This window comes from Sturnira hondurensis, unplaced genomic scaffold, assembly GCF_014824575.4.
Source record: "Sturnira hondurensis isolate 20B ecotype Veracruz unplaced genomic scaffold, ASM1482457v3 Scaffold0007865, whole genome shotgun sequence".
In the NCBI taxonomy this organism is placed as follows: Eukaryota; Metazoa; Chordata; class Mammalia; order Chiroptera; family Phyllostomidae; genus Sturnira; species Sturnira hondurensis.
The window spans coordinates 14,906,972-14,932,834 of NW_028080496.1; the positions used below are offsets into that span (position 1 = coordinate 14,906,972).

General features: G+C 49.2%; 1 protein-coding gene and 1 pseudogene across 2 annotated transcripts in view; one reads left to right on the top strand and one right to left on the bottom strand.

Annotated features, from left to right (window-relative positions):
• CYFIP1 (cytoplasmic FMR1 interacting protein 1) overlaps positions 1–23,314 on the bottom strand; it is an 89,464-nt gene extending 66,150 nt beyond the window's left edge. For both annotated transcript variants that reach the window (XM_037053820.1, XM_037053821.1), the window contains exon 1: positions 23,190–23,314. The gene's annotated coding sequence lies outside the window, so the exon portion shown is untranslated. The remainder of the gene's footprint in view (positions 1–23,189) is intronic.
• LOC118992113 (uncharacterized) lies at positions 18,678–18,774 on the top strand (annotated as a pseudogene).
• Positions 23,315–25,863: the final 2,549 nt, after the last annotated feature.

The window sequence follows — 25,863 nt, forward strand, 5'->3', positions numbered from 1 at the left end:
GGGGAAGGGCGCAGTCTCCATGGCCACCGGGTGCTGCTCGCTTCCCAACACCCACACGCTCACCATCCTGGCAACTCCCAAGTGAGCCTGCCTTTTGGGTTTATGGAGGCTTCTTGCTTTGGCAGCGCTGGGCACTGGCAAAGGATTCACTTTCAGCTCCCTCCCCTTCCCAAGGTCAGGGGGTAGGACTGAAAGTTGAAAACCTCTTATCATATGGTTCGGTCTCCTAGCAACCAGCCTCTAGGTCACTTCATTAACATAACCTGTGTGGTGTGAGAATATTGACACCTTTATTGCTCTTATCACTTAGGAAATTCCAAAGGTTATAGGAGCTCTCTAACACAACCCAGATCTTTTAAATATTTTCTTTTTAAATATTTTATTTATTTATCTTTAGAGAGGAAGGGAAGGAGAGAGGAAGAGAAACATCAATGTACGGTTGCCTCTCGTGCATCCCCTGCTGGAACTGGCCCCTGCCGGGAACTGGCCTGCAATCCAGGCATGTGCCCTGACTGGGAATTGAACCGCGATCATCTAGTTCGCAGGCCCGTGCTCAATCCACTGAGCTACACCAGCCAGGGCACAAACAATTCATTTTTTATTGATTGGTTTGAGAGAGAAACATCGATTTGTTGTTCCACTTGTTAATGTATTCATTGGTTGCTTCTTGTATGCGCCCTGACTGGGGACTGAACCTGCAACCTCGACATATCCAGGATAACATTCTAACCAACTGAGCTACCCAGCCAGGGCCAAATATATATTTCTTAATATATATTAAGATGTATAAACACACACATACACACACACACACACAAAATCACAATATCAAAGGCCCTCACCAGAAACTGACCATGCTGGTACCCTGGCACACAAGCTTCCAGAACTGAAAAATACAATTATATTGTGTATAAGCCAAGGATACAGGGCATCGAATGGGAATCAAATACAGTCGTCCCTTGCTATATTGCAGTTCACTTATTGCAGCTTCACTATATCATGGGTTTTTAAAATACATATATCTAGAACTTCCACCAAGATGGAGGCATAGGTGGAAATACTGTGCCTTCTCCCACAAGCAAGTTTGAATACAACAAAGGTTTGGAGAAACAAAGGCACAACCAAAGGACATAAAATTGAATTATACGGAAGTCCGACTACATCTAACCGTTCAACGGGGACAGTAAGAGGGGCGGAGCCAGCAGCGAGCAGGGTCGGGCAGGACAGGGTCCCCGACCCAGGCGCACAGGCAGACGGGAACCAGCTGGCGTGCGGGACAGACCGCAGGCGCATATTCGCGCACAGTGAGACGGACCACGCAGGCCCCAGGGGGCGAGGGCTGACGGCGGTGGCACACTTGCGTACAGTGGAACGAAACGCGTGGGCCCAGTGATGGCAGCAACTGCGGCACTGGTGAGGGCCGTGGCGGCAGGCGGCGGACAGGACGCCACAGTCCCTCTTTGACCCCGCCCCCACATACAGCGTCACAACCCAGCGACTTAGTTGCCCTGTTCTAGTGAACACTTTAGGGCTCTGATCCTGCTATGGAACAGGCACGAACAGCCCAAAAGATGGCACAAGAAGAACTCAAAGTCCCAGAGCCAGCCAATAACTCTAAGCGACTGAGAAATTGCCAGCCTCTCAGAAGCACAGTTCAAGGCACTATTTATCAGGATGCTCGCAGAACTGGTAGATTCTAGTCACAAATTAGAGGAACATATGAAGGCTAAACTAATTGAAATGAAGGGAGATGCACAGGAGACCAATAGTGATGGAAAGGAAACGGGGACTCAAATCAATGGAATGGACCAGAAGGAAGAACAAAACATCCCACCAGAAAGGAATGAAGAAATGAGAATTCAAAAAAATGAGGAGAGGCTTAGGAACCTCCAGGACATCTTTAAACGTTCCAACATCCGGATTATAGGGGTACCAGAAGGGGGAAAGAAACAGCCACGAGTGGAAAACTTATTTGAACAAATAATAAAGGAGAACTTCCCCAGTCTGGCAAAGGAAATAGACTTCCAGGAAATCCAGGAAGCTCAGAGAGTGCCAAAGAAGTTGGACCCAAGAAGGAACACACCAAGGCACATCATAATTACATTAGCCAAGACCAAAATGAAGGAGAGAATCCTAGAAGCAGCAAGGGATAAGGGGACAGTCACCTACAAAGGAGTACCCATCAGACTGTCAGCGGATTTCTCAAAAGAGACCTTACAGGCAAGAAGGGGCTGGAAAGAAGTATTCCAAGTCATGAAATCCAAAGACCTACAGCCAAGATTGCTTTATCCAGCAAAACTTTCATTTAGAATGGAAGGACAGATAAAGTGCTTCTCAGATAAGGTCAAGTTCAAGGAGTTCATCATCACCAAGCCCTTATTATATGAAATGCTAAAGGGACTTATCTAAGAAAAAGAAGATGAAAAATATGAACAGTGAAAGGACAGCAAACACACAGTTATTAACAACCACACCTAAAACAAAAGCAAACCAAGAGGACAGCTAGATCAGGAGTGGAACCATAGAAATGAAGAACACATGGAGGGTTAGAAACAGGGGGGTGGGAGGAGGAAAAGGGGGGAGAAGGCACAGAAAATAGCATAGATGGTAGGTAGAAAATAGATAGGGGGAGGGCGAGAATAGTGGGGGAAATATAGAATCTAAAGAAGTTGAGCCCTGGCTGGCGTAGCTCAGTGGATTGAGCACAGGCCTGCGAACCAGAGGATCGCAGTTCGATTCCCAGCCAGGCAGTTCGATTCCCAGTCAGGGCACATGCTTGGGTTGCAGGCCAGTTCCCTGCAGGCCAACTCCCAGCAGGGGACGCACGAAAGGCAACCATACATTGATGTCTCTCTCCCTCTCTCCTTCCCCTCTAAAGATAAATAAATAAATAAAATTAAAAAAAAGAAAAGAAGTTGAGACACGTGGTTATAAACTAAGGGGGGAGAAGGGTGGGGGAGGGAGTGTGCCGGTGGAGGGGAATGAAGGGGGGAATAGAACAACTGTAATGGTATAATCAATAAACTATATTAAAAGAAATACATATATCTAATTCTATATTGCGGAGTTTTCGCTATATTGTGGGATTTTGCGGTATATAGGTATTTATATAATATCTATTATTTTAATTATTTTTGCCTAAAAATTTTTTTAAATATAAAAATGTTAATTCAAACATATTGTTAGTATACTTTAAGTACACTTCACTGGTGAGTACCCACATAGAACTTTATATGTTGTTAAAATTACATAGGTTTAAAAGTGTAGAAAGTGTTTAAAAGCATATGAAGTGCTTATAAGAGAATGGGGAAGGTTAATAAGAGTGTGGGAAAGGCTTATAGGAGTGTGGGAAGGGTTTATAAAGCCTTAAAATATATATAAATAATAAAATAAATAGAACGCCACTACTTCGTGGATTCTCACCTATCGCAAGGGTCTCTGGAATGTAACTCCCACGATAGGTGAAGGATCACTGTAATAAAATGATTTGTAGAAGTAAATGCAAACATACCATGGTCTAAACACCTACTGAAAAGACAGATTGTCCCAAAGGTTAAAAAACAAACAAACCCTGAGCCAACTACAGTCCTGTACTGCTTGTAGATATGCTGAGAAGGGTCACTGTGCAAATTCATCGTTGTGCGAACATCACAGAGGCACTTACACAAACCTAGATACACAGCCCACCTCGGGCATGTGGCAGGCAGGACAGCTGGTCTGTTGACACCAGTGTCCCCAGAAACACCTGCGTGATGCATTGTGGTACTACGTTCCAACATCACTAAGGTGACAGGAACTTTTCTGCTCCATTCCGATGTTATGGAACCACTGTCATATCTATGGTCTGTCATTGTCAGAAACACTGCTATGTGGCATGTGACTGTGTATGACAGCGTCAAAAAACACAGTTCAAATATAATGACAGCTAGATTGGAAGTAAAAGGGTGCAGGATGCACCACCCAAGTCAAAGGGAAGCTGCAGTGGCTGTGTGAGCTTAGGCTGCTGAACGAGGAAGTTAAGGCACACCGCCCAGTAACAGCAGGGACACAGAATAACGCTAAACACAGCTGCATCTAACAGAGAGGTTCACGCAGCGCCAAGCAGGCACAGAGAATAGGAAGAAGGAAATCACAAGCGAAGCCCTAACTGGTGGCTCAGGGGACTGAGTGTCTGCCTTTAAACCAAAGGGTTGCTGGTTCGATTCCCAGTCAGGGCACCAGGCCAGGGGCCCAGTAGGGGGCGCGGGAGGCAACCACACACTGATGTTTCACGCCCTCTCTCTCCCTCCCTTACCCTCTGTCTAAAATAAATAAAACAGCCTACGGCCATACCACCCTGAACGCACCCAATCTCGGAAGCTAAAATAAATAAAATCAAGAAATCACAGGAATAGGAGGAGACTGCGGCAATTCTCAGTCCCTGGGGTGACCCCGCAGGAACCCAGCAACTGAACCCAATGGGACCACGTGGCCGTGCCCTGCATTTACAACGACACACCTCTTCTGACAACTGCAGATCCGGTTGGCATGTTTCTAATTTAATTAAAACTGCAGCAGAGAGTTTTCAAAGTACCCAGCATTTCTGAACGAAAGGAAGGCAGCCCTTTTTCTTTCATTCCCGACCTCCCTCTGTCAGCACAACTTCCTGTTCCACCGGCTCAAGAAAGGGGAGGCCGGGGCAGTCGGAGCGCAGGTGGGGCACTGGGCCCCCACTGAGCCAGCATAGGGAGCCCCGGGAGCGCTCATTCGGGGCACCTGGAGGCTGGCGGCCTCACAGGGGGCAGGCTGCAGGGGATACGCCTCCTGCAGATGAGGGGCCTCCTGCAGCTCCAGCCCTGAGTCCTGCATTCAGCCTTTTCCACGGCCCAAGCCCAGGCTCTGTCAGGGATGGCCTGGGAGTTTCATGCACTGCCTCTGTCCCCGCCAATCCCCAGTGACCAATGAGAAAACAGGTCGGGCCAAGGACCCGGGCCCACGTGACCCTGGCCTCACACCCAGAGCCTCCTCCCTCTCCCTTCTCCGCCCAGGAGAGGCGGAGAGCACCCACGTGGGGGAAGCGGGGTGCAGAAGTGTTTCAGAAAGGCTCATGACACTGTGATGTCACATCCAAGGGAAGATGTCAAACACTCATTTTAAACCAGTGTTTAAGGACATCTTTCTTTGTATAAAATTAGAGATACTTACGTGGTATATACACACAATTAAATAGTATTCAGCCTTAAAAAGGAAGGGAATTCTGACACGTGCTACAGCGTGGAGGAACCCTGAGGACATTATGCTGAGTGACATACAAGCTGGTCACAAAAGGGCACATACAGCTGACCCTTGAAGAACACAGGTTTGGATGCACAGGTCCACTTCTATTTGGGAGGCTGATATAAGTTATACTCAATTAGCAACTGTGTTGGGGGAGTCGGCACCCCTAACCCCTGCTTTGTTGAAGTGCCAACTGTACCATATGATTCTGCTTATAAGGTACCCAGAGTAGTTAATGCGCAGAGAGAAAGTAGTATAATGGATGCCAGGATTGGGACGTGGGAATGGGGAGTATTTACTTTTATTTAAAGATTGGATTTATCTATTTTTAGAGAGAGGTGAAGGGAAGGGAGGGACACAGAAAGGGAGAGAAGCAGCGATGTGGAAGAGAATCATCTATTGGTTGCCTCTTACACACCCCCTACTGGGGACTGGGAATCAAACCAACAACCACTCAATTCTCTGGATGATGCCCAACACACCGAGCTGCACCGGTCAGGCCGGGATAGTGTTTAATTAGGCACAGAGTTCCTGCATGGGAAGATGGGAAACAATCTGGAGACAACGGAGGCACAGAGGTCCTCTTCTTTTTTCTTTTTTCTAAATAAATAAAGAATTTATTTATTTTTAGACAGGGGAAAGAGGAAGAAAGAGAGGGAGAGAAACATCAATGTGTGGCTGCCTCTAGTGCACCCCCTACTGGGGATCTGGCCCGCAACCCAGGCAAGTGCCCTGACTGGGAATGGAACTGGCGACCTTTGGTTTGCAGTCTGGCACTCAAATCCACTGAGCCACACCAGCCAGGGCAGGGGCCTCTTCCGACTCAGCAGGAAGCAGACATACCCATCCTGCATCCAGAACCCACCAGATTCAACTCTGTGCAGGTGAGGTCTTACAAATCTGGCTGGTGTGCCACCTTAGGCAGAGTCCCCTCTCCCTCTCTGACATGGACCAGGGCGCCAAGTGCACGAATCTCGCTCTGCACAGGGCCAGCAGCCCAGACAATGCTGGTGCGGCTTCCAAGCAGGACCAGCTGGGGCAGCCCTTCCTTTACCCGCTTCTTGCACCTGACATGTCAGTGATCACAGCTGGCGCCCAAAATGGTACTCCACACGCCTCAGGTGGCTAACAGAGGTGAGCAATGGGAGACAGCAGGGGACAAGTGAGGTGTCACGCAGCCACAGGAACACAGGAGGCGGGGCTCCCAGCACAGACCAGAAGCCTCCTAGCAGCCCACCAGAAGAGCAGAGCCCACCGGGGCTCCCAGCACAGACCAGAAGCCTCCTAGCAGCCCACCAGAAGAGCAGAGCCCACCTGGCATGCTGCCCCTCCCCCCAGCCGCCCCCCCTCCACCGCCCGCTGTGACCTCCTCTCTCCCTCAGGTGGCCCCACCTTCCCTCAGCCTCAGACTCCCACTGACACCTCACCAGGTCATCCTCGCACCGCCCTCAGGGTTCAGCTGTCACTGAGGGATCAGCAGAGTGAGGCTCAGAGGCCCCACAGCCACAGAGCAGGGACAAGGCCACTGAAGCCAGGGCCCCGCACTTCGTCCACGCGGATCCAGGGCAGAAGTGAAGGGAGCCATCAACAAAGTAACTTTTAGAGGGCGAGAGCAGCTGTTAGAAAGCCAGCCTTGGCCTGAGGGCAGGGGACAGCCAGTGAGAGCCCAAACCCCAGACAGAGCGGCCCAGGGCAGGCGGGCTGCGTGGGGACAAGCGGTGGGGCTACCGGGAGGGTCCGAGGGAAAAGGCAAGATGATTTCTGTAAAACGTAATGGTCATCAGACACACTTCCACACAAAGAAACATTAATAACAGGACTTCGTATTATTTTTAATAATATGGCCTGATGGTTTTCCATTGCTGGGCAGCATGAGGCAGGTGGGAGGGAAGAAAGGCAAGTCTCCAGTTTGCCAAGAGTTTAGTTTAGCCCTGGCTATGGAATGAGTGCTGGCTTATGAACCAAAGGGTCGGGTTGGATTCCCAGTCAGGACACATGCCTGGGACGCAGGCCAGTTCCCGGCAGGGTACACATAAGAGGCAGCCATACATTGATATTTCTCTCCCTCTCTCCTTCCCTTCCTCTCTAAAGATAAATAAAAATATATTTTTAAAAAGTGTTCAGTTTAAAGGACAATGAGTCCCCTATGACTCAACATTCTCAAAAAAGGCAAAAGAACCATCAACAAAACAAAAAGACAACCCACTGAATGGAATATATTTGCAAAAAATACCTCCTATAAGGGATTAACATCCAAAATTTACAAAGAACTCATACAACTTAATACTGAAAAAACAAACAATTCTATTTAAAAATGGGAGACACTTCTCCAAAGGGGACATACAGATGGCCAATAAACATATGAAAACGTGTTCAATGTCACTCTTTGTTAGAGAGATGCAAATTAAAACCACAATGAGGTATCGCCTCACACCAGTCAGAATGGCCACCATCAATAAATCTACCAAGAGCAAGTGCTGGCGAGGATGTGGAGAAAAGGGAACCCTAGTGCACTGTTGGTGGGAATGCAGACTGGTGCAGCCACTGTTGGAACCAGTATAGAGGATCCTCAAAAAACTAAAAATGCAGCTGTGTTATGGCTGAGCAATTCCACTTCTCGGTATTCACCCAAAGTAACCCAAAACACTCATTTGAAAACACATATGCACACCTATGTTCAGTGCAGCATTACTTATAATGGCCAAAATACAGAAGCAATGCAAGTGCCCATGAACAGCTAAGTGGATAAAAAAGTTGAGGTACATTTAAACAATGGAATATTTACTCTGCTATAAAAAAAGGACTGGCCCTGACTGGAGTGGCTCAGTGGATTAAGTGCCGGACTGTGAACCAAAGGGTCCCCGTAACCCCTGCAATATGACCGGTTGGATTCCCAGTCAGGGCACATGCCTGGGTTGTGGGCAAGGTCCTCAGTGGGGGGGACCCATGAGAGGCAACCACACATTGATGTTTCTCTCCCACTCTTTCTCCTTCATGTCTCCTCTCTCTAAAATAAATAAATAAAATTTTTTTAAAAAAAATCAAAGCAAACAAATGAAGTAAAACAAAAAGAGACTCATAGAAACAGAGAATAAACTCCTGGTTGGGGGAGGGGAGGGGAGGGGAGGGGAGGGGAGGGGAGGGGATTATAGTCAATAATGGTGTGGCAACTTTGCATGGTGACAGATGGGACCATACTTAATGTGGCGATCACATGGTATGAGATATCAATGTCAAATCACCATGTTGTACACCTGAAACTAATGTAATACTGTAGATCAACTATAAAGCACAGAGTTTGTTAAAAGAAAGAAAAAAGGAACACTTAGCTGCGAAGAATTTTTAGACATTGAAGCAGCAGACTGATTTTTCTACCCAGAACACAGGTTGTGCCAAGAGATTAAAGCATAAGAAAAAAGCCCTGGCTGGTGTGGCTCAGTGGATGGAGTGCCAGCCTACAAATCAAAGGGTCTCCAGTTTGATTCCTAGTCAGGGCACATGTCTGTGGTGTGAGCCAGGTCCCCAGTGGAGGGCACACAAGAGGCAACCATGCATTGATATTTCTCTCCCTCTCTTTCTCCCTTCCCTTCTCTCTAAAAATAAATAAAAATCCTAAATCCAATAGGTCTCACATACCCACAAAGGAACTCGGCACACAGTTTCACAAAGTCTGTAACTTTTCTCAAGGGAAACTCCTAGTAGAGAAATTGCTGTCCATGAAAATAGAAGTTAAATTAGAACTATGTTAAGTATACACACATTAATAAATATTAGGCTTTCAAGGGCTGGGAACCAGATGGGGAGTTGAGATGGGGGATGTGTGAGTTGGCATGGAAGCTAACCTAACCTACAACAGATTAAAAGCTGACCCCTGAGGCCTTGTCATGTAGCTCAGTTGGTTAGAGCACTGTCCTAATACATCAAAGTTGCGCGTTTGATCCCAAAGGTCAGGGCACACACAAGAATCAACCAGTGAATCCATCAATAAGTGGACAACAAATAGATGTTTCCCTCTCTCTTTCTCTCTTCTTTTCCTTTAAGACCTGATCCAAGTACCTGCCTCAGTGTCTGCAATAGCACCTGGATGCCCCGAGGAAGGACCAAAGGGCCCAGGCACAAAGTCACCAACCTGGGGGCCAGGAGCTAGCCCAGCTCCGGCAGACAGGGCCGGGCAGCAACAGGCAGCTGGGGACAGGGTCCAGCACAGACCCAGCCTAGAGCCCCCCTCTGGGGGCATCAGCCAGGAGCAGAACCCAGTGTCAGAACCAAGGCAGGGGAGGGAGCCCCGCCCAGGCACCTTGTTTTAAATAGAAACTGCCAGGGCAGCTCCACACCAAGGTTACAAAACTCGGTGGCACCGAGCTTCTGGAGGAAAATGCAGAACTGACTCTTTGGTGCGCACCCACATGCCCAGCCCGCCCCTGACGGAGCCCTGCGCATGTGTCGCATGTGTCGCTGTCCCTCCGCCCCAAGCTACCTTGTCCTGTGCCTTTTGCTGGAAACAGGGTCTTCACAGCAATCCCAAATTTGTGTTTTTTTGTTTTGTAACTCCACTCCATAATCAAACAACAGCAAACTACCGAACGCTTCTAACACGACGAAGACATCTGCTGACTTTCTTCCTCTTCTTTATGCAAATAACAGTACTTCTCAGAAAAGCAGAAACGTCTGATATGTTTGTGCAATCTATTTACATGTACAATAAATCCTCTCTGGAAGAAATGCATACTTTACCAAATTGTGCCTCTCTCCCCCACGTTTTAACAGACTGCACTTTTCTGTCACCAGCCAGCAGGGTCTGCAGCTTGTCACCCAGATTAAGTGTGGCAAGGGGGACCAGGGCTGCTAGAAAATGGAGGAAAAGTTTCTAATTAAAAGACCAAACATCGCCCTGGCCAGTAGCACAGTTGGTTAAAGAATCCTCCAGATACCCCAAGATTGCGGGTTCAATCCCCAGTCAGGGCACATACAAGAAGCAATGAACGCATCAATTAGTGGGACGACACCTCAATTTTCCCCCCTCTGCCTTCTCCTTCTTCCTCTCTCTCTCTCAAAAAAAAAAAGTCAATAAAAAAAAAAGATGTGTACACATGGTCACATATTGCTCCAAGTGCTGTTTGGACAGGTGTTAGTCCATTGAACAAAGAGACTACAGGTTTTGCACCCCATCTCCTGAGGCTCTTTACAGGGTCTTTATTGTGAACTGTGAGGAGAGTTCTCAAACCATTATACATGTGCAACGAATTCTCAAGGGCAGGGTCAGCACACATTTTCTGGGAAGGACCAGAAGTGGGATATGTAAGAGAGCACTCTGTTCTTAGAAAACATACATCAAGGTATTTAAGTGACCCTGAACTTAAATACCAAGGTATTTAAGTGGCCTCAAAGTGATGAAAAAAATGTTGTCTCTGTGTTCTTTGTACTATTTTTATTTCTGCATGTTTTGTAAGTTCGAAATCATTTTAAAATAGCGAACATGGAATATCCTTCTAAAAGGAAGTGAAAAGGCTCGAGCCGGATTTGTTATGAGGCTCCGAGCAGAGGTGTGTTCCAGGGGTTCCTCACTGCCACACAGGTAATAAACCTGCTCCCGCTCCAGTGAAACACATCTCCTCAACCACAGCGCCCGCCCTGGAGACCCCTGTGTTTGCCTGGAGGAAGGCGTTGTTTCCCACAGGCCCCATTCAGGGCTGAGCCCTCCCCGGACCCTGCAAGGGTCCTGGCCTCGCTACTCTGGGTGCTGGGTGCCCTGCGCACTGAGTTTCTAGAGAGTTGCCCAGCAGCAGCGCAACCTCCTCCATCCCAGGCCTCGAGCTGGGCGCTAGGCCACACCCCCAGGGCTACAGGCCACGCCCCCAGCATTAAAGCCACACCCCTAGAGCTCTGGGCCACCAGTCCCTGGGCATTGCTACAGTCTGGTTTACAAAATACACACCGCAAATTTTTAGCTTCAATTACCAAATAATTTTACACTTCTCAGACACTGAATCTAAAAGAAAGTGGTTTATGGCAGATAGTGACAGATCTTAAAAGTATCCCATCATTTCCACTCTGGCCCAGGAAAAAGCAGTCGTACATCGTGTGTGCACGCGCACGGTTGGACCTGTGCCACAGCTTTTATGAATGAGACAAAGGGCGACTTTTGGGGCTTGCTCCGAAGGAACCCAGATCCCTGTGGAGGGTCCGACCCACACTGTTTTCTGTGCCTGTGTACATCTTGGCCTTGCCCACAATGAACAGGTTTTCATATATTCATATACGTGTATACACACATATACATATGTGTACATATAGACACACAAGGTGGGGCAAAAGTAGCTTTACAGTTGTTCATATGGAAAATAATACAATTAATAATAACACAAGAATAAACTGTGTTGCATGCTCACAGCTATAAACCTACCGTTGCCCCTCCCTGTCTGTAAGGTTCTGGCTGCGCTGCACTGTGCGGTCACTCCGTCCCTATGGGCCAAGGCCACAGCCCGTGACTCTATGCCTGGGACCTGGCAGATGGCCTGGCCTGGTGGCAGCCACTCCCACCCACTTAAAACTCTTAAGTTCCTCTCTGCCTAGTTTTGTTTTTCCTCTTGATTTGAGAGAGACAGAAAGAAACATCGATTTGTTGCTCCACTTATTCATGCACTCATTAGTTGGTTCTTGTATGCGCCCTGACCAGGTATCAAACCCACAACCTTGGGTATAGGAATGATGTTCTAACCAACTGAGATACCTGGCCAGGGATCTTAGGGTGTTTTTTTTTAAGATTTTATTTATCTTTAGAGGGGAAGGGAAGGAGAGAGGGAGAGAAATATCAATGTATGGTTGCCTCTCATGCATTCCCTGTTAGGAACTGGCCTGCAGCGGCCCAGGCATGTGCCCTGACTGGGAATCGAACCACGATCCTTTGGTTTGCAGGCCTGCACTCAATCCACTGAGCTACACTCTTGGGCCCCTTGTGGTAATTAAAAAGCACCATATTTTGCTGTGCATAATGAGTTCTTTTTTGTCCAAATTTTTAAGGGAAAAATAAGATGGCACATTATACATGGGTAGCACTAATTCTGTACCTATATAAATAGTTTTAATTTCTTTTCTTAATATATTTTGATTATACCATTACAATTGTTCTATTTCCCCCCTTCATTCCCCTCCACCCGCACACTCCCTCCCCCACCATTCTCCCCCTTAGTTTATAACCACATGTCTCGACTTCTTTAGATTCTATATTTCCCCCACTATTCTCGCCCTCCCCCCTATCCATTTTCTGCCTACCATCTATGCTATTTTCTGTGCCTTCTCCCCCCTTCTCCTCCTCCCAACCCCCTCCCTCATTTCTAACCCTCCATGTGTTCTTCATTTCTATGGTTCCACTCCTGATCTAGCTGTCCTCTTGGTTTGCTTTTGTTTTAGGTGTGAATGTTAATAACTGTGTGTTTGCTGTCCTTTCATTGTTCATATTTTTCATCTTCTTTTTCTTAGATAAGTCCCTTTAGCATTTCATAGAATAANAAGCCTCTCCTCATTTTTTCGAATTCTCATTTCTTCCTTCCTTTCTGGTCAGATGTTTCGTTCTTCCTTCTGGTCCATTCCATTGATTTGAGTCCCAGTTTCCTTTCCATCGCTATTGGTTTCCTGGACATCTCCCTTCATTTCAATTAGTTTAGCCTTCATATGTTCCTCCAATTTGTGACTAGAATCTACCAGTTCTGCGAGCATCCTGATAAATAGTGTCTTAAATTGGGCTTCTGAGAGGCTGGCAATCTGTTGGTCGCTTAGAGTTACTGGCTCTGGGACTTTGAGTTCTTCTTGAGCCATCTTTTGGGCTGTTCGTGCCTGTTAAGTAGCAGGATCGGAGCCCTAGGTTTTCACCAGAGAAGGGCAACTAAGTCGCTGGGTTGTGACGTACATGGGGGCGGGCTTAAAGAGGGACAATGGCTTCCCTCTGCCGCCTGCCGCCTCAACCCCCACCGGCACCACAGCCACCACTGTCACCAGGCCCACGCGTTTCGTTCCACTGCACACGAGTGTGCCACCGCTGTCAGCCCTCCACCACTGGGTTCGCCCCCTGGGGCCTGCGTGGTCCGTCTCACCGTGCGTGAATGTGTGACCTTGGTCAGTCTGCCCCACACCCCGACTGGTTCCACGCGCCTAGGTCAGGGCCTCTGTCCTGCCCAACCCAGCTCTGCTGCTGGCTCTGCCTCTCTCACCGTCTCCGTTGAACAGTTCTTAGCTGTCAGACTTCCGTATAATTCCATTTTCTGGTCTTTGGGTGTGTCCTAGTTCTCCAAAACTTTTGTTGTATTAAAACTTGGTTGAGGCACAGTGTTTCCACCTATGCCTCCATCTTGACGGAAGTCCTAATTTCTTTATTAATACTTAAGCATTAAAAGTGTAACTCTAGAAAGCAATAATGATATCCATATGCAAGATAATACCCTGGAAGACAATGATGGGTTTTGTTTGTAAATATAAATAAATAAATAGATAGATAAATAGATAATTGAGTTCTTTAAAAAATTAACAAGAAAGATTTTTTTCCTGAAAGTCTGGGCCAAAAACCATGGGTACACAGCAAAATATTGTATTCAAGAAGAGAGAGTTGTGGCCTGGCTGGTGTAGCTCAGTGGATTGAGCGCGGGCCTGTGAGCCAAACCACCGCAGTTTGATTCCCAGTCAGGGCACATGCCTGGATTGCAGGCCAGTTCCCAGCAGGGGACACATGAGAGGCAACCATACATTGATATTTCTCTCCCTCTCTCCTTCCCTTCCCCTCTAAAGATAGATAAATAAATAAAAAGAAGTGAGAATTGTTTTGCAAACAGGCAGTTTTCCAGGCTGCTACAAAGCCGACAAGGTGAGTTCTTTATTCAAAGAAACATAAATTCCTGAGAGTGGGCTCCTCCCACCAGCACCCCCAGGGTTCCCACAGAGCTGGGGTCCCAGCTGGCCACAACCAGCTTACTGCAGAAAAACACAGTGGGGGCGGGGGGCTGGGCACTGTGCTGACTCTCAGCCCTCACCCTGCCTGACTCTGGGGGACTGGGGTGCTCTGGGTGCCCACTCCACACATACACTGGATTCTGAGGTGGGTGTCTCTGGCCCACACTTGGGAAAACTCAGCAGTGGTCTCTAACCGTTGTGGAAGGCACCCTCAAATCCTTTGAAATGATGGAAGAAAACACCCACCAACAGTATTTTTCCCCCAAAAGGATGAGGAATGAAGCCTCGCTGACAGCTAACACCTGGCCTGTGGCCAGAGTCCTCAAGCAGCGGGAGCCCACCACTCCAGGTGCCAGCAGAGAGGGCTGAGGAGCCCTAATGACAACACGGAGTCTGAACTAAGTGAACTGCTGAGAGCTGAACTGTCCCCCACCCCAAACCCACGCCCAGGACACCAGACTGCGACTGCATGAGATACGCTTCTACAGAGGTGATTAGAGTAAAATGAAGTTGTTCGGTGGCTCGAATGCAATTACAACAGGTGTCCTTTGAAGAAGAGGCATTAGAAAAAAGACAGGCACACACAGAGAGACACCCACATGGTGGCACAGCAGGCCGGCAGCCGTCTCAAGCCAAGCAGACCTGCCTGAGGAGAAGCCAATCCTGTGGCCACCTTGACCTTGCACTTCCAGCCTCCACAACAGAGAGAGGACAGACTTTTGTTAAGTCACCCAGTTCGTGGAACCCTGTCACAAAAGCTGGAGAAGACTAATACTCAAACCCTCTAGAAAGGTTTGGCCCTGGGAGGGAGGAACCAGAAGAACCAGCGGCCCCCGGCTGACTAGTTTACTGCCAGCTCCTCCAGGGTGCAGGTGGGGAGTTCTCAGAGCCACCGCGTCCACCAGGCAGACGCACTGCCCCTCCACCTCGGTTACGTCCTTTTCAAATACTAATAATATCTGCTACCGATGGCGCAGGCTTTACAATTGCCCAACGTGCTCAGATAGACACTGCCTATACTGATAAACAATTCACCCCTGGGGCTCGCACTCTGAACGGCATGAGGGATGGAGTGACCAGCTGAAAACGAGTGTGCGCACAAAATTAAACAACAACAAAAAACATGGATAAAAGATGAAAGGAGAGATGATGAAAAATAGGTATAATGTATTTAACCTTTCCAAGCAGCCTGAGCTACTTAGAAGCATTAACTTGGGCACGAGGATGGGGACATGGAGCAAGGGGAAACTGTTCCCTCCACACCCTTTCCTGGGAGCCTCTGGGACAAAAGGCTGAGAACCACGGGGGTGGAGGGGTGGGCTGCAATCCATACGGAGCCCACCAGCTCCAAAGCTTGGAGAGCCTGCAGGGGCAGGAAGATGGCTTGAACAGGTCAGGGCTGCGCCCGGCCAGCTGAGTGACCTGGGCCAGGTGACTTGGCCTCCAGGCGTGTGTGTCCCCTCCTATGGTTAAGGGGTGATGATAACGGGACCTCCTGGAGAGCCGGTAAGCTCCCCAATCACTGTGTGAAAGTGCCACGTTCCCGAGGCACTAGTTCTGAGGCACCTGAAATGCCCCATCAAGGCTCACTTTGCAGGACCTGCCCCGACCTGCGCCTTCATACAAAGGAGGGATTCACAGGGCACCTGGGCCTCTCTCACCACATCTGTAGAACGTGCGGGCACGTGACTGCATCTTCACAACACACCTACAGAGGCCCCCCAGAGCCTGGAGTGCAGGCCACTGGCACTGGGTCTGTGGCTCAGTCACACTCCCAGGGGCCTGACATCTTCTCACCCGCCGAGGCCCTGAGACAGAAGCTGGGCAGCTGAGAGCTCCAGAAGCTTCCTCAGAGCCTGACCAGAGTCACCGCTTCTGTGCTAAGTCCACAACCTGTGACTGCTACACAGTGAGCCACTGAAAACATGGCACAGGGTCACACAGGACAGGCAGTCACGTTTCCCGTGGTGGTGGCTCTGGACCTCAGCCATCTGAGGTGTCCCCCAGTAGGCCCACCCCGCTCCCCTCTGGCATGTCTGTGGGCGTTTTTGGGCGGTGAGGAGCTCACAGCCTCTCACATGCAGGTCTGACGGCAACTCTGAGGCAGTGTGGGCTCCCGGTCCCTGGTGGGGGCAGGGGAACAGTATGGACCCACCTCAGGCTGAGCTGGTAGCTGGGGAGGGCAGGACTTACCCTGCAGTGTGCACTCCACCAGTCTTTATTGGATGAGGCAGTTATCCAAAATGCAAATTATTTAAAAAAAAATGAAGCCCCGGCCCCCCGGGGCGCATACGGGAGGCAGCTATCGATGTCTCTCCCTCCCTTCCTCTCTAAAAATAGGAGAACATGCCCTCAGGTGGAGTTTTGTTTCAAAAGCACAAAATAAAAATTCCCCCCAATGGTGGTTAATTTCATGTATCAACTTGGCTATATTATGCTATGTCCAGTTTTTGGTCAAAGACCAGCCTAGATCTTGCTGTGAAGGTTATTTTTTGGATGTGATTAACATTTAAATCAGCAGACTTTAAGAAAACCAGATCACCCTTCGTAATGTGGGTGGGCCTCATCCAATCAGCTGAAGGCCTTAGAGAAAACAGACTGAGGACCTTACAAAGAGGAAGGAATTCTGCCTCCAGATGCCTTTGGGCTCGAGCTGCATATTCAAATCTTCCTTGGCCCCTGGCCGAGTGGCTCAGTTGTTGAAGCCTGGTCCCATACACCAAAAGGTTACAGGTTCGATTCCTGGTCAAGGCACATACCGAGGTTGCGGGTTCAATCCCTAGTGGGGGTGTACCAATGAATATTTCTCACATCAATGTTTTTTTTTCTTCTCTTGAAAATTAGTAAACATATTTTTAATTGAAAAAAAAACCCTTCTTGAATAATTTGAATTCAGACTTGCCAGATTCCAAAGTCGCATAAACCAATTCCCTAAAATAAATCTATCTATAGCCCTGGCTGGTGTAGCTCAGTGGATTGAGTGTGGGCCTGCGAACCACATGATCCCAGTTCGATTCCCAGTCAGGGCACATGCCTGGGTTGCAGGCCAGTTCCCAGCAGGGGACTCATGAGAGGCGACAAAACATTGATATTTCTCTCCTTCCCCACTAAAGATAAATAAATAAAATCTTTAGAAAAATAAATCTATCTATACATACACACATACATCTCATTGGTTCTATTTCTCTGCAAAATCCTGACTAACACACACCCAATCCTTATCCTAGCAAAGGCAAAAAACACAATCTGTGAGTGTAAAACTTTACTAGCGTGGTCTCAAGAGCCTGCGGAACCACCGTGCACGGGCACCAAGTCCGCTCCATTTAACCTACATAGTTACAGGTGTGCCTCCTTTTACGGCACCTCATTTGATTGCACGTCATAGAATCACAGTTTTTTTTTTTTACAAATACAAAGTGTGGCAACCCTGCATCTGGCAATCATTTTTTCCAACAGCATTTGTTCATTTCATGTCTGTGTCACATTGTGGTAATTCTCACAATATTTAAAATTTCTTTAATTCTTTTTAATTTATTAATTTTTCTTGAGAGAGAGAGAGGAAGGAAGACAGAGAAACATCGATTTGTTGTTCCACTTATTGATGCATTCATTGGTTCTTTATTTGCCCTGACCAGGGATCAAGCCCACAGCCCTGGTGTATTGGGACAATACTTCAATCAACTGAGCCACCTGGCCAGGGTTCAAACCTTTAAATTATTATAGTTGTTATGGTGACCTGTGATCAGCAATTTTAATGTTGCTATAACTGTTTGAGATTGCCACAAAGCGTGCCTTTATAAGGCGACAGACTTAACTGATAAATGATGCCTTTGACTGGGCCAGTGACTGGCCTTTCCCTCCCTCTTCCCTGGGACACAACAATAATGAAATTAGGCCAATTAATAACCCTGCACTGGGCGTATCTGGTGTGGCTCAGCGGATTGAATGTCAGCCTGTAGATCAAAAGGTTGCTGGTTTGATTCCCAGTCAGGGCACATGCCTGTGTTGAGGGCCAGGTCCCCAGTAGGGGGCGCATGAGAGGCAACCACACATTGATGTTTCCCTCTCTCCCTCCTTTACCTCTCCAACAGTAAGTCAAATCTTTAAAAATGAATGAATGAAGAGGTGATTAAATAACCCTGCACTGGCCTCTAAAGTGTTCAAGTGACAGGAAGAGTCTCACTTCTCTCCCTTTAAATCAAAAGCTACAGCCCTGGCTAGCACAGCTCAGTGGATTGAGCACAGGCCTGGGAACTAAGGGACTGTGGTTCGATTCCCAGTCAGGGCACATGCCTGGGTTGCAGGCCAGTTCACAGCAGGGGACACACGAAAGGCAACCATACATTGATGTTTCTCTCCCTCTCTCCTTCCCTTCCCCTCTAAAGATAAACAAATAAATTTTTTTTAAAAAAAGCTACAAACGAGGGAGCCCAGTGAGGAAGGCGTGTTGGAGTCAAGGCAGGCTGCAAGCCAGGCCTGCTGCTCACTTCAGCAGAACATGTACTAAACTTGGAACCACCCAGAGATTGGCCTGGCCCCTCTGCAAGGATGACATGCAAATTCATGAAGACTTTTTTTCCTGGTTTATTTATTTTTAGACAGAGGGGAAGGGAGGGAGGAAGAGAGGGAGAGAAACATCCTTGTGTGGTTTTTCATGCGTGCCCCCTACTGGGGACCTGGCCTGCAACCCAGGCTTGTGTCCTAACTGGGAATCAAACTGGCAATTGATTGGTTCACAGGCCCGTGCTTAATCCACTGAGCCACACCAGCCAGGGATTGAAGCGTTCTTTTTTTTTCTTTTTTAACTATGCTAACTCTACTCCGCCTGCACTCTGTAAATGAACAACAAAGCCAGATGGCAGCTCTCATCTGTTTGCAACATGGATTAATAAATATTTTAAGCCTACTGTTGAGACCTACCACTCAGGAAAATGTTCTTTTCAAAATATTACTTCTCACTGATAAAGCACCTCATCCCAGCAAGAACTCCGATGGAGACGTGTTAACACACGAGATCAATAATGTTGTCATGCTGCTACCACAGCATCGACTCTGCAGCCCAGGGATGAACGAGTAGTTCTGACTTTCAAGTCTTGTTATGGAAGAAATACATTCTGTAAGGCTGTAGCTGCCACAGACAGTGGTTTCTCTGACAGATCTGGGCAAAGTGAATCAAGAACCTTCTGGAAAGAAGTCACCACTCTAGATGCCATTATAAACATGCATATGCCCTGACCGCTGTGGCTCAGTGGGTTGGACGTCATGCTGTGAAGTGAAAAGTCACTAGCTCAATTTCCAGTCAGGGCACATACCTGCGTTACAGGTTCGGTCCCCAGTCGGGGCTCGTGCAAGAGGCAACCAATTGGTGTTTCTGTCTCCTGTCAATGTTTCTGTCCCTCTCTTTATCCCTCCCTTCCCCTTTCTCTAAAAATAAATAAAATCTTTTTAAAAATAAGAACATGCATAATTCATGGGAAGCGGCCAAAATGTCAACATCAACAGGCATTTAGAAGAGTGGATTCCGCCCTCATGGAGGACTTGGAGGGGTGGGAGACTTCCGGGAAGGAAGTAGCTGCAGCTGTGGCAGAAACAGCACGAGAGCTGGAAGTGGAGCCTGAAGTTGCCAGTGCACTGCACAAACCTCATGGTAGTTAGCAAATGAGCAGCAGCTTCTTCTGGCTGGAATCTACTCCAATGAATAAGCTGTGAAAATGAATGAAATGACAGCAAGAGATTTAGAACATTACCTAAACTTAGATGAAAAGGAAGTGGCAGGGGGTGAAAAGATTCGCTCCTATTTTGACAGTTCTACTGTGGGTAAAATGCTGCCAAACAGCATAATATGCTACAAAGAAATCACCTGCGGGCCCCGACGGGTTAGCTCAGCTGGTTACAGCACAGTTTGGGGGGGGGGGGGGGGGGGGGGGGGGGGGGGGGGGGGGNGGTTTGACCCCGGTCAGGGCACGTACAAAACCAACCAATGAATGCATGAAGTGGAATGAGGAATCAATGTTTCCCTTTCTCGCTCTCTCTCAAATCCACAAAAATTTAAAGAAGTAAATAAAATCATTTGTGAAAGGAAGACTCGATCGATGTAGTAAAATTCACGGTTGCCTTATTTTAAGAAACTGCCACAGCCACCCTGATAAAGTCAGCAACCATCAACCCTGAGACAAGACCCTCCACCAGCAAAAAATTACGACACTTTTAGCAAAAGCATATCTTTCATTTTTTAATATTTTATTTATTCATTTGTTTAGAGAGAAGGGAAAGAAGGGAGAAAGGGGGAAACATCAATGTACAGTTGTCTCTCACTCGCCCCCTATTGGGGACCTGGCCTGCAACCCAGGCACGTGCCCTGAATAAGAATCAAATAGGCAGCCCTTTGGTTCACAGGCTGGTGCTCAATCCACCAGACCACACCAGCCGGGGTAAAAAAAAAAGTGTATCTTTCAATTAAGGCTTGTACGTTTTTTAAAATATAATGCTGCTGCACACAGTTAATAGACAGCACAGGTGGCAAACATATGGCCCACGGGCCAAATCCAGCCCTCCACCCTGTTTAATCTGGCCTGGCACCTAGTTTCTACCTGGCAGCAGCACCAAGCTCCTGCTTAACTGTTAATGGGTAGTTACATTTATAGAGTCCAAAAGTTACATTTGGCCCTTTGAAGGCAACCACGAGGCTGATGTGGCCCCTGGTGAAAATGAGCTTGACACCCCTGGACTACAGTATAAACCTAACTTTATATGAACTGAGAAGCCCAAAATTCTTGTGGCTCTCTTTATTTTCAGTATTGTGATGGACTGGAACTAAATACAGTATCTCTGAGCTGTACCTACATTCAACGATCTCTGAGGACAGCTGATTCCAACAAGTCAAGAGTCTGTGCCAGTACTGGAGATCATACGTGCCCGACTGGGGATCGAACCCGCAACCCAGTGTCCTGACCGAGGAGGATCCAACCCTCAACCTGCTGGTTACCAAATGATGCTTCAAGCAACTGAGCTACAACAGCCAGGGCAGTCTGGGTGGTTTTTAAAGCTCATTGGTTTTGTAGAGACAGGTCCTGTCAGGCAAGATTTTTGGGGAGGAGAGCAGAGGGTTAGAATTCTTTAAAAACTTGAGGAGGTCAAGCTTTACACAGGGATTTAAATAGAATCTGAATCCTCACCACTGCTTCTGACTCAAGGCTGTGGGGTTCCTCAGAGTGGTGTACCTCCACGATGAATCAACACCCACCCTGAGTTCTAGCCAGGAAAACTGTGCACCAGGAATGGCCACACTGGCTCCAGGAAGGGGCTGTGGATTCACGTTCCCAGATGGCACTCACCACTCTCCAGCGTTGGTTTTTCTCCCCTGTATAGTGCAATCTACCTAGGGGAGAGCAAAGAACAGGGCCTAACAAGCTTGGCTAGTGGAGTATCTGAGTGATAATTATAAACAACAAAGATACTGGTCTTGCCTGGGCTGGTGTGGCTCAGTGGATTGAGCCCCAGTCTGTGAACCAAAGGGTAACAGGTTCAATTCCTATTCAGGGCAGACGCCTGGCTTTCGTGCCAAGTCCCCAGTAGGGGGCATACAAGAAGCAACCACACATTCATGTTTCTCTCCCTCTCTTTCTCCCTCCCTTCTTCTCCTTCCAAAAATAAATAAATGAAATCTTTTTAAAAATGGGGAAGGAGATGCCCCCAAAGGGGGAGCAGGATGGAATTTTAGGGGTAATGCAGCTGTTTTTATCCTGATTGTTAGGCCAAAGGCAGACTACGCATTTGTCAAAACGCACTGAACTGTACCAGAAAAAGTGACTTTCACTACATGTAAATTTAAAAATCAGTTCAAGTAAACACACATGCAAAACAAAGCAACAAAAAAAAAATGTTGGGGGTTAATTTTCTTTGGGCAATCTATCAGCACACAAACAGACATACGAACTCAGGAAATGTTTTCCACCGCAATTCCGAGTTTGTCTCAGGCCTGGAGCTGAAGCCCCGGGGGGACAGGAGGGCAGCGAGGAAACCAGCAGCACCCTCTTCCTACTGAACTCCTGGCGAAAGCAGACCTGAGGGGGCAACGTTGATGTAAAGGCCATTCTTCCCTTCTCTGCACACGGACAGCCACTGACCGCCTGCAGGCACCGGGCCCGCCGCCTGGGCCCCTCGCCAGGCCGGGCACGGACCCCGCCGCGTCGCAGGAGCCTGGACACGACCGTCTGGCATTGCCGATGAGTTGCCAAGACCAGCGATCTGAGCTCCCGTCCCGAGAATCGCTGCGGCTCCAAATCACGGATCAGTTTAAGGACTCGAGTTAGAACATGGGCAAGAAACACCACTGGGCTCGCGAAGCTGCTCTGTCCGGGGCCCTGGGACCCTGCCCTCCTGGAAGGGAAACCCTGCTAAGGCTCCATCGCTCCGAGACCCGCCGATCTTGCGGTACAGGCTGGAAGGAGCCACCGTGGTCCGTGGCGTTTGGACCAGGCGGGAGAGGAGGCCACGACCCCCGCAGCGCTCTGCGTGCGACACCCTCCCAAAGCCCGTGTCCCCGTCGCTCTCCCACCCTTTCGCTCTCACTCTGCCCTACAAGCCTGGCGCTCGCACCCGGGCTCACCCCGAATCCCGCAGGGCTGTTGGGGCGGCGCGCGCTCCAACCACCGCGCTCAACAAAGCCCAGGTCACCCCGGAACCCGCAGCGGTTTCGCTGGGCCGGACCCTCCCGCTCCCCCCCGGGAGGGGCTCGTCGCAGGAGCTCAGTGCAAGGTTTCTGCTCCTCACTTTCCAACAATAACTGCGACACGCGGGTGACCCCCCTCCCCGCTGGAGCTGCGCCGCGTGCGGGCCGCGGGATCCGGGGCGGGCGTGCGGGCGCTGGGCGAGTCCCCGAGGCCATGGGAGGCCGCGCCGCCGGAGGCCAAGTCCTGGCCGCTCGCGGGTCCCGGTTCCGAGTGCGGCCTGGAGCTCGCCGGACCGCGGGGCGGGGCGGCAGCGGTCCTCACCTGGATCCGCGGCGGCGGCGGCGGTGGCTCGGGGGTCCCGCGCGGGTCCCGGGAGTTTCCAGCCGGAGTGAGTCACTCGGGCGGGCCGGGAATGCGCCAGGAAACACCCGGCCTCCGCCCCTTCCTCCCGGGGCGGGGGCTCTCCCGGCTCGGCCCCTTCCTCCCCGCGCTCCTCCCTCCCGGCTCCGCCGCGCCCTCCGCCGCCTGGAAGGGACGCGGGAGTGGCGCCGGCTGCGCTCCACTCAGACCGTCCCGGCTGCTCTCGGGGAAGAAGTGCGCGAGGGCCTTCTGCAGGCCCGGGCCACCGAGGCTCTGCGCGGGACCTCGGGGCTCCGCACCCCGTCCCCGGGCTCCGTTGGTGCGTAGGTGGCAGGAGCTGCTTGCTGGAGGGTCTTGGCAGGGGGCGGGCGGGAACCCAGAGAGCATGAACACGTGCGCTATTCTGCGAAGCGCCGCCGGCGGCGGGTACCTGGGCGACGCGCCCCGGCCGCCAGAATCCGGGCTCGGAGAAAGTGACTCCGACGGGTCCCTGCAGCGATCACGTGTGTACGGACCCATTCTTCCTCCGAGCCGGAGCAAACGCCTGGCCAAGCTTGTGGAAGTGGCTAAGAGAAGAAAGCCTGACTGGAACGAGACCCAGAAAACTCTTGAGTCCAGGGAAGCAGCACGTCACACGGAAACGCTGAGTGGAGGGGAGCGTGTCACATTCCCTCTCAGGGGAGAAACTGCCTCACATTGGCCTCCCACTCCGCCTTGACCCCCGGTTGCGGAGGCTGTTGGAGGCTGTGATGTAGGCGGCCGGTGGGAATTCTAACTGCGAGCGGTTTGATTATCCCTGAAGTCCCCTGGATTTTACAAAGTTACAGCAATTGGATGTTGATTAGTTAGTAGTCCCAATTCAGAGAACATTTTTTCCCCGCACACTCCCACATGGCTTTGAGTGACGTTGCGGTCCCCAGTCCACACATTCTCAATCTGCAAATTACTGCTTTTTTCTGCCCGGAGCTGGAGCTGAGTGTCAAAGTTACATTCCAAAGGTCTCGTTTGTCTGTCTGTCTGTTTCTTTGCTTGTTTTACGTTGTAAGTGAAATGATAGAATACACAGTCAAGGTATATTGGATAATTTTAAAATACTGTAATCCCTAGAGGCATTAATACAAAAAAAGGCATAACTGAAAGTCCAAGAAAGGAAAGAAAATGAAATGTTAGAATATATTCAGTCTGCCCTGGCTGGTGTGGCTCAATGGATTGAGCACCGGCCTGGGAACCAAAGGATCACAAGTTCAATTCCCAGTCAGGGTACATGCCTGGGTTGCAGACCAGGTCCCAGCAGGAGACACATGAGAGGCAACCATACATTGACATTTCTCTACCTCTCTCCTTCCCTTCCCCTCTAAAGGTAAATAAATAAAATCTTGAAAACCAAAAACCTAATACCCAATGTGTTGGTGCAATGTGTTTGTGTTTAGGGGTGGGGCCTTTGGAAATGATTATTAGGTCACCCAGGTGGATCCCTCAGGAGTGGGGAAAACAGACCTTGGAGAGGTCCTTCATCCTCTCTGCTATGTGAAGGATGCAGTACCGTGAACCAGGAAGTGGGCTCTGACCAGACGCTAATCTGTCATCATCTTGATCTTGGGCTTCCCTGACCAAGGAGAAGGGAAAAGGCAAACACACATTGATGTTTCTCTACCTCTCTTTCTCCCCCCCTTGCCTTCTGTCTAAAAACTTAAAAAATATATATTCCAAACAAAATTTTCAAGGCATTTTATTTAAAGATTTTATTTATTTTTAGAGAGAGGGGAAGGGTGGGAGAAAGGAAGGGAAAGAAACATGAATGTATGGTTGCCTCTCCAGCGCCCCCTAACTGGGGACCTGGCCTGCAACCCAGACATATGCCTCCATTGGAAATCCAACCCGTGACCTTTTGGTTCACAGGCCACTCAATCCACTGAGACACCCCAGCCAGGGGTGTTGTTCCCCTTATTGATGCACTCATTGGTTGATTTTTGTATGTGTCCTGACTCAGGATAGAATCCACAACTTTGGCGTTTGAGGAGGATGCTGTAGCCGGCACAGCCAGCCAGCCAGGGCCCTAGGGTATTTTTGCTCATCATCACCCAATGCCTCCCCGGTGTGGAACAGTGAGGAGGAAGCCACTCGACTTCTGAGTCCTCCCCCTCCCACGGGGTGGAAGGAAAAAGTGGAAGCTGTTTGCAGTAATCTGACTGGTCTGCCGGCTGGGCTGTGGGAGGGACTGTTTTCCCAGTTCTAGGAGGCTCTGAGCACTGACCGGAAGCAGGAGATACGTTTGGATATCAGGCTGGAGGCGGATGAAAGCAGTGGTGGGTGCCAGAGCATGGTGAAAAGCTGCAGGGGGATTCCAGACCTCTGGGCACCCCGGGACAAGGGATGATGGGTAGAGAGTACAGAACATCTAAGGCCCTGAGAAATAAGATTTCTTATAAAGCAGCTTAGCTGTATACACTGGGGAGGGGCTCATGTACTGGGGCCTGTTAAAGATGCTGGACTCCTAAGTGAAGGTCTCCCTGCCCACCCCCGCCCCCTCACTGGAACGGTCCACAAAGACTGGAAGATGTGTCTGTTTTTTCTTTCATCTTTTTAAAAGATTTTTATTTATTTATTTATTTATTTATAGAGAGGGGAGGGGAGG